At 40.1% G+C, this 10,780-nt stretch overlaps 1 long non-coding RNA gene and 1 pseudogene across 1 annotated transcript; one reads left to right on the top strand and one right to left on the bottom strand.

The window, feature by feature from the left end:
* The first annotated feature begins 836 nt into the window (after nucleotides 1–836).
* LOC148153690 (glutamate dehydrogenase, mitochondrial pseudogene) lies at nucleotides 837–1,387 on the top strand (annotated as a pseudogene).
* A 4,662-nt stretch (nucleotides 1,388–6,049) lies between these two features.
* On the bottom strand, nucleotides 6,050–9,060 carry LOC148153691 (uncharacterized). Its single transcript, XR_015766393.1, has 2 exons — nucleotides 8,974–9,060; nucleotides 6,050–8,749 (listed from the first exon to the last, which is right to left on the bottom strand). It is a non-coding gene; the product is annotated as an uncharacterized LOC148153691 (long non-coding RNA).
* Between the last annotated feature and the right edge of the window lie 1,720 nt (nucleotides 9,061–10,780).

A 10,780-nucleotide genomic window follows, 5' to 3' on the forward strand; every position in this document is an offset into this window, starting at 1 on the left:
TGCAGCCTTAGTGTTTTGCAGCGTTGCAGCAAGTCGATGCATTCTGGCATCACTGATGCTTTAAGTGGGTGCAGGTTGCTTTGATAGGGGCCTTCATCTGCATGACTGGGTGTGGCGTCTCTCCTCTTCCTCATGACGAGTCGCCATACCGGTACCTTTGGCAGTGCAGGAATGTGCCAAGTGCTGCAGGAAAACGAGATCAGGATTTCTGTAAAGGAAGCATGAAGTGCTCTAAACCGTCCTCAGTGGTTGCATAACTGATCCAAAGCTGAGAAAAAGTAACATCTGGCTGAACAGCATCCAGAGAGGCTGGATGGACAACAAACGCCTCGTTCTGTTCCCAACAGAAGAAAAGGGCACAAAAGTTGTAATTTTATGAAAACAGTTGATTGAAAACCGATGACCAGCACACAATCTATTCAGAATGACTGAAATGGATTCTGGACGTTACGAGTCATTTGTTATCTGTTATCTGTGGCTCTTTGAATGGAGTTGAGCCGGATGATTGCTATGTTTGAAAATAAATTTATTGAAACACTTTTCACTGATATTCTAGCAGTTTGAAATGCACCTTTTTTATTAAGCTGGTGTTGTCAAATTATTTATGTTGTATCTGGAAGCTAAATTTAAAAAAAACATTTAAGTCTCAGTACTTAAAAGCACTGAGTGTTAATTGTATTAAGCAGTAGAAGAATGTGGAACCAACTTTGGCCACAAGAGGGCACCAAAGTATTTGAATTTAGTTAGACTGATTCAAGCTTCAGTGATGTGAACTTGTTTTCTGTAGAAGGGAATTGAATTTTTTTTAAAAATGTCTTACCTCTGTATCCATCAGCTATTTATTTATTTTCTCCTCAGGGTTTCGGTAATGTGGGTCTCCACTCCATGAGGTACCTGCACCGTTTCGGTGCCAAGTGTGTGGGCGTTGGAGAGATTGATGGAGCCATCTACAACCCAGACGGCATCAACCCAAAGCAGCTGGAGGATTACAAACTGGTGCCAGCACCGCCGCCTTATCTTCCTTTACATTAGATTTACGTTTTATTGTGAATAAACATTACAAAATATCTGTTCTCCCCTCCTTGCAGCAACACGGCACCATTGTGGGCTTCCCGGGAGCCAAGCCCTACGATGGGAACATCCTGGAGGCGGACTGCCACATCCTGATTCCTGCTGCTGGAGAAAAGCAGCTCACACGCAACAACGCCCGCAGGATCAAGGCGAAGGTGAACACTCGTTTCCACTAACAGAAGGTGGCTGATAGTTTATGTTTCCTTTTGAATTTACATTAAAGATGAACTTTTGTTTCTGTCAGATCATTGCTGAGGGAGCCAACGGACCCACCACTCCAGAGGCAGACAAGATCTTTCTGGAGAACTTCCGGTAGAGCGAATGGCGGGGTAGGACGCGTGTAGCTGAGCTCCCGCAACTATTAGATATAATTGTTATTTTAGGCACATTTTTGTTAGCTTTTTACTCCTTCTCGGTGTGTTTTTTGTTCACTCGTCTCAAGTCCTTGCTTTTTTTTCCTCAATTAAAATGCCTCCAAAAGTCAAACCGTCTGCACAGCAACAGAGGCCTGCTTCTCATGCTACATCCTCGCCTCGTGGTGACTCTCCTACCTACACGGATGAACTTGCTGACATTTCTCCTTCCTCGGCCTTTAAGTCTGAGCTGCTATCGGCTCTTCGGGTTGAAATGGCACTTATCTTCAAGACTGAACTCCAAGCAGCTCTCACTGAAAATTTGTCGAGTATAAAGGCTGAGCTCCTAGCAGTGAAGTCGGAATTGACTAGCAAAATTACAACTGTTCAGCTGGATGTGCGCGCCCTGAAGGACACCGTGGGCGAGTTGGAGACATCATGCTCTACGTGCGCCGACGATATCACTACTCTACAGGCTAAGGTGCAGCAGTTGTCCACGGATTTGAAAAAATTGGACAATAAATGTGATGACCTGGAGGCCAGATCTCGTCGCAACAATTTGCGTCTGATAGGCATTTCAGAGGATTTTTCCACCACATCTATAGCCATTTCCACTTTGCTTAAGGAGGCTTTTCAGCTGGAGAAGGAGCCCTTGGTGGACCGTGCCCATCGTACTCTCCAACCGAAGACGAAACCTGGAGAGCGACCTCGTCCTATAGTTGTTCGTATGCACTATCATTCGGACTGTGTGGACATTTTGCGCCGAGCTAGGACCCAACAGCGGATCACGGTTAGAGACATGCGCGTCTCTGTTTTCCCTGACCACACGCCGAGGACCGCCCGGGCCCGTGCTGCCTTCACTGAGGTCCGCCGTCAGCTTCGCGAGATCCCCGGGATCCGTTTCGGTCTGCTCTATCCAGCACGACTCCGGGTCACACACAATGGTATGGAGAAGGAGTTTAATTCACCAGATGAGGCCAGCGTCTTCATCAAGTCCCTCAAAGCATAAGAGAACTTTGCAAAGGTACACGGCTTTGATTAAGCAGCTACGTGTCACATTTACTGACTATTATTATTATTCTCTTTGCCTTACAGAGCTTATGTTCTCTTTTTGTAGTTTGTTATATTTTAGTCTCAACTAGATGTGCCATAATGACGAATATTGTTGAGCTTGCGGGAGCTCGGACTGCAGCTTTTCTGCTACTACGTTGCTAAAAACCGTAAGCATCCAATTTAGGGATCTGACTCCTTTTGGGGTCTGCACTGGGTTCCCCATCGTTTGGGGATGGGGTCGTTGTAAGTGCTGCGGGGGTGGGGTGTGGGGGGGGGAGTCGTTGTTCTATTTGTCAGGGTTCCCTTTTTTTTGGGTTTTTTTTTTTTTTTGTTCTTTTTTTTTGTTTTTTTGTGGTGGTGGGGGTCGGTACACCATACTCAGTTTTCCTGTCTCTACCGTTGCAATTGTCTTGAAACATGTCTACTAAAGATAACAATGTGATCATCCCACAAACGGGGTCTTCTGTGAGATTTTTGAGCTGGAACATCAAAGGTATGGGGAGCCCACTGAAGAGATCAAGGATTTTTGCCCATTTGAAACATCTTAAAGCTGACCTAGTGTTTTTACAGGAAACCCATATGCGCACCAAAGATCAGGTCAGACTAAAATGTCCCTGGGTTTCTGATGTATTTCATTCAAATTTCAACTCTAAAGCCAGGGGGGTTGCTATTTTAGTTAGCAAATCAATTCAGTTTTCAGCTTCTAAAATTATTTCGGATAAAAATGGCAGATACTTAATTGTTATTGGTAAATTATTATTTATCAATTATTGTATTTATTGTTTGCTCTGGCTATAGAGCCTCTCTCAGTCTTTTTAAGGTCCTCTAACACTTTCACCGGAATTTCCCGATTAGGTACAGAATTCAAACTATCTCTTTATGCTGACAATTTATTGCTGTACGTTTCAAACCCTAGTCTTTCCATCTCGTCAATTTTATCTGCTTTTCGAAGATTTGGATCTTTTTCTGGTTACAGAGTAAATATTGCTAAAAGTGAATGCTATCCTATCAACGCGGCTGCATTAAAGCTTTCACACTCTGACATTCCGTTTAAGTTGAGCTGCTCTGGTTTTAAGTACCTGGGTGTCAGTGTAACAAGATCATTAAGCTCTCTTTTCGCTGCTAACTTTTTGCCTTTAATTTCTAAAATTAAATTGGACCTCCAAAGATGGAATAGTTTACCTCTTTCACTCATAGGTAGAATCAATGCAATTAAAATGAATGTTTTACCTAAATTCTTATTTTTGTTCAATAGTCTTCCACTGTTTCTGCCGAAACATTTCTTTAAAATGTTGGATCAGGTTATCTCTGGCTTCCTATGGTGTGGTAAATCACCCAGAATCCGCAAATCCACTCTTCATAGATGCAAATTCAGCGGTGGTTTGTCACTTCCAAACTTCCAGCTGTATTATTGGGCGGCCCATATCCACAAAATTTCATTTTGGTTTGGATCCCTGAACTTCCCATGGTGCAAGTTGGAAGCACAATCATGCTCCCAATCCTCACTAATTGCTCTTCTCACTTCCCCCATTACATCCAACCCCTCTGGCTTTACGAACAATCCAGTAGTTCGCTCTGTCTTAAAAGTTTGGTGCCAGTTTAGGAGGCATTTCAAACTCTACTCGGCATCTACACTAGCTCCTTTAATGAGGAACCACTTGTTTCAACCAGCACTCACAGATCCTGCCTTTTTGTTATGGGCTAATAAAGGGCTGTCATGTTTTAAGGATTTTTACAAAGGAGGTATTTTTCGCAGCTTTACAGACCTTGCATCAGAATTTCATCTTCCCCCTTCTCATTTATTCCGGTACTTTCAAATTAGACACTGTGCCAGGGCTCTGTTTCCCGGTTTTCCTGCTAGGCCACCAAACCTGTTCTGGGAGTTGTTTCTGAGTTGGGATCCTCTCCAAAGGTCATATATCTCTAAAGTTTACAATCAACTTCTGTCTTTTAATTCTTCACCCATTACTAAGATTAAGGCTGCTTGGGAACTCGAACTTGGTCTAAATTTGGGAGAGGATTGGTGGAATAATGCTCTTAAGAAAATTCATTCAAGCTCAATCTGTGCTCGACTTTCTCTTATACAGTTTAAAGTTCTCTTCAGAGTTCATCTCTCTAAAAATCGATTGTTGCAATTTTTCTCTGTTTCTGACATTTGTGAGAAATGTCGTGCGCCTACCTGTAATTTAACTCATATGTTTTATTCCTGTTCATCACTTCATAGTTTTTGGCAGACCTACTTTGTTACAATGTCAAAGATACTCTCAGTGGTTATTAAACCTTCTCCCCATGTTGCCATATTTGGGCTTCCAGTTAACTACAAACAGTTCACTTCCAATCAATTGGACGTCTTAGCATTTACTTCCTTATTGGCAAGACGCCGTCTTCTTTTCCACTGGAAACTAACTAAACCACCCTCTAGCAATCAGTGGCTAAAAGACACCATGTCTTTTCTAAAATTGGAGAGAATTAGATATTCAGTGAAAGGCAACTCTGCAAAATTTTATAACTTATGGCGCCCTTTCATGACATTTTTTCACTCTCTTCAGTCTCTTCCCTCAGATTGAGTGCTACACCCCATTCCACCCTCCCCCTCCCTCCCTTTTTTTTTTTTTTTTTTTCCCTCTGTTTTCATTATTTATTATTATAATTTTTTTTTTTTTTACTAGGTTTGTTCTTGTGTCTTGTTCACTTAAGAAAGAAAAATACTCATAGGAGGTAAATTGTATGCCTTTTGTCAGTTATGTACTGTTTACCTCTTCTACACCTGTATCCTGTTCGTTTCTATCGTTGCCACAAAGAAGGTGTGTATCACGGCATACTATGTTAAGAGTAAAAATTTTGCCTGTAATGTCTCCTTCCCTTCTAATAAAAATATTAATAAAAAAAAAAAAAAAAAAAAAATCTTTCTGGAGAACAACGTCATGGTTATTCCTGTGAGCAGGCTTCAAATTCACAGATATTTTATTTAAATTAAACACAAAAACTAATTTTTCCTTCATATATGAAGTCAAATTTAACTGGTTCATCACCTGTTGAGGTTTTACCCTGATGAGCTCATTCATGTTTCCCTGTTCAAATATTCAAACAAACCACAAACCGCTGCCTGCATCAGACATGAATTTATCTCGACTCAGATCAACTGTGATTTAGCTGAAAATAAAATGAAAAGACATAAAAACTTAAACGTTAAAGTAAAAACTCTGCATGAACTGAAAGTTCCCTGAAGGTGTTTTCTTTAAATGGAAAACTTAAATATGTCTTTTTGTCACTGGTTTACATAAACATATATTAACCCTGTTAATGTTGAGAGTTGCTGTGAAAGCAAAGATATTTAGACACAAATTTTTTTGTGCTCTGGATTTTGATTTCTTATTATTTATCTAAGAATATGCAGGATATTGAGCCCAAGAAATGTTTTTGTATTCACTTTAATTGCTTCTTTTTATTTCTTTAAAATGCATTTACATTGTTTTATAACAGCAGGTGACTTTTTCAAGTGTTTGTTTTATTTTTAATGCCAACTTTATTATTTATATATGCATATAAACAGAGACAAACTCATGAAGAAGTGACTTTTTTATTGTATTTATTTCTCTTTAAAGCAGAGTGTTTTTGTTTTAAGCTCCTGTTTGTAGTTTTAAATAATTTACAGACAAAAATTTCACAGGAAAATTTTTATTGAACAGAAATCAAATCAAATTTTGAAGCACAGTTTTGGTTGCAGGCAGTGTTGTGGTACTCGAGATCGGTCTTGGTCTCGAGTCCGGTCTTAAGACCGTTTTCTGATAGTCTCGGTCTCGTCTCGGACTCGACCGCATTTGGTCTCGGTCTTGTCTCGGTCTCGGGCTCTGAGGACTCGGCAATTTATTTCAAGACCAGTCGAGACCGCAACTGTGAAAATATCACTAAACGTACAGCATACTGTCCTGTTTATTTGTTAACATCTTTCTTTTCAGTGGATGCAAAACGCACCGATTAAAATCCAGGCGACTACTGTTTCTGTTACTCCCCCCTCCCTCCTCCGCTCCCCTCCCCCTCCCCACCTTCCACTCACGCGCGGCGCTCCAGGACATGCGCAGTGGTTTCCTCTCAGCGGCAGAAAATGTTTGTCTAATCGTCAGTAATATAATAGCGCTACATAAATAGTAAGAAATCCGATAGCCACAGCTAACTCAGCAGCGCTTCGCTTTCACAGACGGTGGGAACAACGTCTAACTTTTTTCGTGACTTAGAAAAGAAGCTCAAAGAAGGTAAGCTCTGCTAACGTGATGTTAGCAAAGCTAGCTGTACAGAGACACATAAGAATTTGTGATGAAAAAAAGTCACTCACTGTCTGAGTTATTGTGCGGAGGTGTTGATTGCCTTGTCGCACATATAGGACAACGCTGTGTCCAAAAGTCTGCAATATAGTGATGTGACATTCAGAAACAGTCGATTCTTCTCCACGGCTCTTTATTTATTAGATAGGACTGGAGTGTCACTCACTGAGAGCCGTTGTTCTATCAGGTAGCCATACGCTGTCAGAATAGCATACGTGCAGAGTACCATGCCTGCGCATGCGCATTAAGAAGTCCGATCGTCAGAGGAGTTGTCAGTTCACCATATGCAGCAAGTTATGACGAAAATAAGTCATTAAATTGTTTATAATATGACATAATATGATAACTAGATGGATATACATGCGTTGTCATGGTTTCAAAGTGTATTTAAAGCAGGTCTGGCTTTAGCTGGATGTCATACAACTGTTAATAACCAAGTGTATGATGATCTACGTCATGATTCTATGTTGCTGATTAAATAAAATCATATGGTAATGACAGCGTATGCATGTCTGAGCTAAGCATACCACTATCTGACAACGTATGCTGATCTGACAGAACACCGTGAGTTCGTGTTAAACCCGTTTTTTGTTCTAGTAATGCTCTGTGTACACTGCATCATTATTTAATTTAATTATGTACGTTGATATTTAAATTAACAAATAACTAAAACACAAGAAAGAAAGAGCATGCAGAGCATGCACATTGCTCTTTGATTGTTTTTGTTCAAAGTGGCAGCTGTAATGTCTGCCATGGTGTCAGACTACCTGGCTTCATGTACTGGGATAGAGAGTGAAAACAGTCACGATGAGCGCCTTCTGTTTGGTTACTTATTGCTTGTTGCTCCTTGGTCAGTGTTCATAGTTGAGCGTTATTTACCATCAGGGCATTTCCTCAATTGCTATGTTTAATGGTGCAACAGTGGTGGTTTCTTACATGAGCAATATGGGCAAATGTCCAGGGTGTTATGTTTTTAGGGATGGCACGAGACCATCACACATTGTAACACAGAAATGGAATATTTAATATTGGTAAAATGTATTAAGTATTTAATATCTAGTTGTTTTTATGGGAATATGGATCTTTCAGATTATTTTGAGAAGCAATTTTGATCATATTTCACATTTTATCATATCATGTAGAGCGCGGTGCTGGTCTTGGTCTTGACTCGGTCTCGACTTTCCTCGGTCTTGGTCTTGACTTGGTCTCGGACCCTAAAAGTCTTGGTCTTGTCTCGGTCTCGATACACTCTGGTCTTGGTCTTGTCTTGGTCTCGGGTTAGGTGGTCTTGAACACAACACTGGTTGCAGGAGACATTTTGTTCTCAACAAGTAGCAACGATCAGGACTACATGATGATGTTGTTCTTCCTTGCAGGACATGTACCTGAACGCTGGTGGTGTGACTGTGTCGTACTTCGAGTGGCTCAAGAATCTCAATCATGTCAGTTATGGGAGACTGACCTTCAAGTACGAGAGAGACTCAAACTACCACCTTCTCAGTGAGTACAAAACGCTCCGCAGTCCTAACATGACCTCCAGAATATGGTTTGGGGAAGAGGGTGAAGGGAAGGAAGGGTCAGGAGACGGAGAGAAACGATCTCAGAAACAATTGAATTAATCCTCTAAATGCGATTTTTTTTAAACCAATTAAAAAATTTTTTCCTTTTTGTCTTACAACCATGTATCACACACATCTGAGTTGTCGGATAAAACATAATGACACCTGCATCTGTGTCCCATTTGTAACAGATTTCTTCAGGTCCTTTTCCATATGTATTCTCTATGCGTTCAAGCATTTCTTCAGGATGTTCTGTGTAAAACATGTACTTGTCTTCCTTTCCATCTCTCTCAGAGACAAACAGAACCGCTGGGTTAGCTGTCATTTGACTTTCCCGTTGTTTTTTTTTATTCCATGGTGATGTTCCAGTCAAATGAAATTCAAAAGGCATCTACATAAAAAAAAAAAATCAAACAGAGACGTATTAATAAAAATTTACTTATTGCGTTGACATGATAAAAAAAACAATCGGGGTGAGATTTCTGTTAACATAACATATTACGCATTTGGAGGGAAAGTTTACATTAAAAGCTGCCTTAAAAGGGATTTTATCTGTTTCTTATTTTTCATCAACTGATCCTTCAGACAGATCACAGTAAAAGTTGGTTTGTTTACCTCTTGGGCCATCTTTCACTGTTTTTATGCTTCAAACAGTAACTGGTGGTGAAAACAAACAGGCTGACTGGTGTACCAGTTGTTTCCTAAAAACACAGAATAACAACGGTTGTTAAATATTTTACTGCTGCTTCACTGGTCGTATGAAAAGTTCTGCTGTAAACACATCTTTATAATTTTCTGGCAAAATGTGAAGCATTTGTGTTATTTTTTTATTTCTTTAAAACAGAAGATGGTCTGTTTTGATCTGCACTTGTGTCATGAAGAAAAGAAATAAAAGTAATGATAATGTGATTAAAAAATGTGAAGGCAAATAGAAATCTTACCCGGTTTAGTGGCTGAGGCGGCACTGATGTGGTTCTGCTAGCAGCTTCCAACAGTGTTTGTGTTTCTTTCCTGCCTTTTCCTGCTTATTTATACCCTCTCTGTATTTCACAGCAGCCAATCATATAGGGGTACATTTATTTTTCACTATGTGTGATGGAGAAGAATAAAATGTACTTTATAGAACCAGTTTGCCTTGAACTTCCAGATTTAAAGTACCGACGTTTTGCTGATATGTTTTCGTTGAGAAGACAATGACTGTTATAAAAAAATGCAGTCCTGGGTTGGGTGACCAGATGATCCACTTTGAGTCATCGCCCCACATTTTGATTCACATCTGTCATCCCAGAGATGAGTTTACCAACATTAGTATTGATTTTAGGTTTCAAAGTGAGCAATGTGGGACAAATGTTTCTACTGTGAAGCATGTGAGGTACTTTTCTGTTTTTTTCAGGGATAAATGCTGCATCTTTGGCCATTTCTACCTTTTAGTCTTTGTTACATGTCTCCTTGTTATGAAAGCATCTTAAAAAGCTCTAAACGAATCCACACGTCTGTCTTCTTTCCCTGTTGCCTCCTTCCAGTGTCTGTGCAGGAGAGTCTAGAGAGGAAGTTTGGGAAGCAGGGAGGACCCATCCCCATCGTTCCCACCGCCGACTTCCAGGCCAGAATTGCTGTGAGTATCGTCTGCTCTCCTCAGCTAAAGCAAAATCGATACAAGATCTGTACCAGAAAGCACTGCCTCCAGAAAATAGCCACATCATTCATTATGATATTTTAGGTTTAGAAAACTGATGCATCTCCATGATTTGGTGTTTAATAATCCTCATTTGCAGGGCGCCTCTGAGAAGGACATTGTTCACTCTGGTCTGGCCTACACCATGGAGCGCTCCGCCCGGGTGAGTTTGGCACCAAGTTAGGAAGGCAGAAGTTATGAACCAAAAGCTGCTCAGTTAATGCACCAATTTAAAAAACAGTTTTTAAATTAAACGCTTTATTGCAGCTTCACATTGCAGTAAGATGTTTTTTCCTTCTTCCGGTATTTCTTTCCTCCTTCCTTTGTCTTTGTGTTTGTGTGTTTCTTTCCCAGCTTGCACAAGAAGTTCTAGTTGTAAATTTTTGGTGAATTTGAGTGTTTTCTGTTTTGAAATGAGTCCAGATGAGTGGAGGACTCTGGAGATTTGAGTCTGTTTCATTTTTGTTAGACGTGTCCAAACTTTTCGTCACATGGGCCAAAATCGTTGAGTCAGAAGTGGGCCAAGAAAATAAAAATAAAATCAAACAAGTAAAGTTGTCCAGTTTTTGCTGTAGACCCAAAACTTAAAAATATTTTTTTTATTTATTTATTCAAATCTTCTGAAATAAAAGAAAGTTAATCTAGTTTTCTTTTTTTTTTGGGAGTGGGGGGCTGATTGAACAAATTTATTCTGTTTATAAAAAAAATAAAAATTTGGTCACCATCTTTCAAAACACTTGCTTTATT

This window comes from Poecilia mexicana, unplaced genomic scaffold (genome assembly GCF_051168715.1).
Source record: "Poecilia mexicana isolate PSO_F unplaced genomic scaffold, ASM5116871v1 scaffold_19, whole genome shotgun sequence".
NCBI lineage: Eukaryota > Metazoa > Chordata > Actinopteri > Cyprinodontiformes > Poeciliidae > Poecilia > Poecilia mexicana.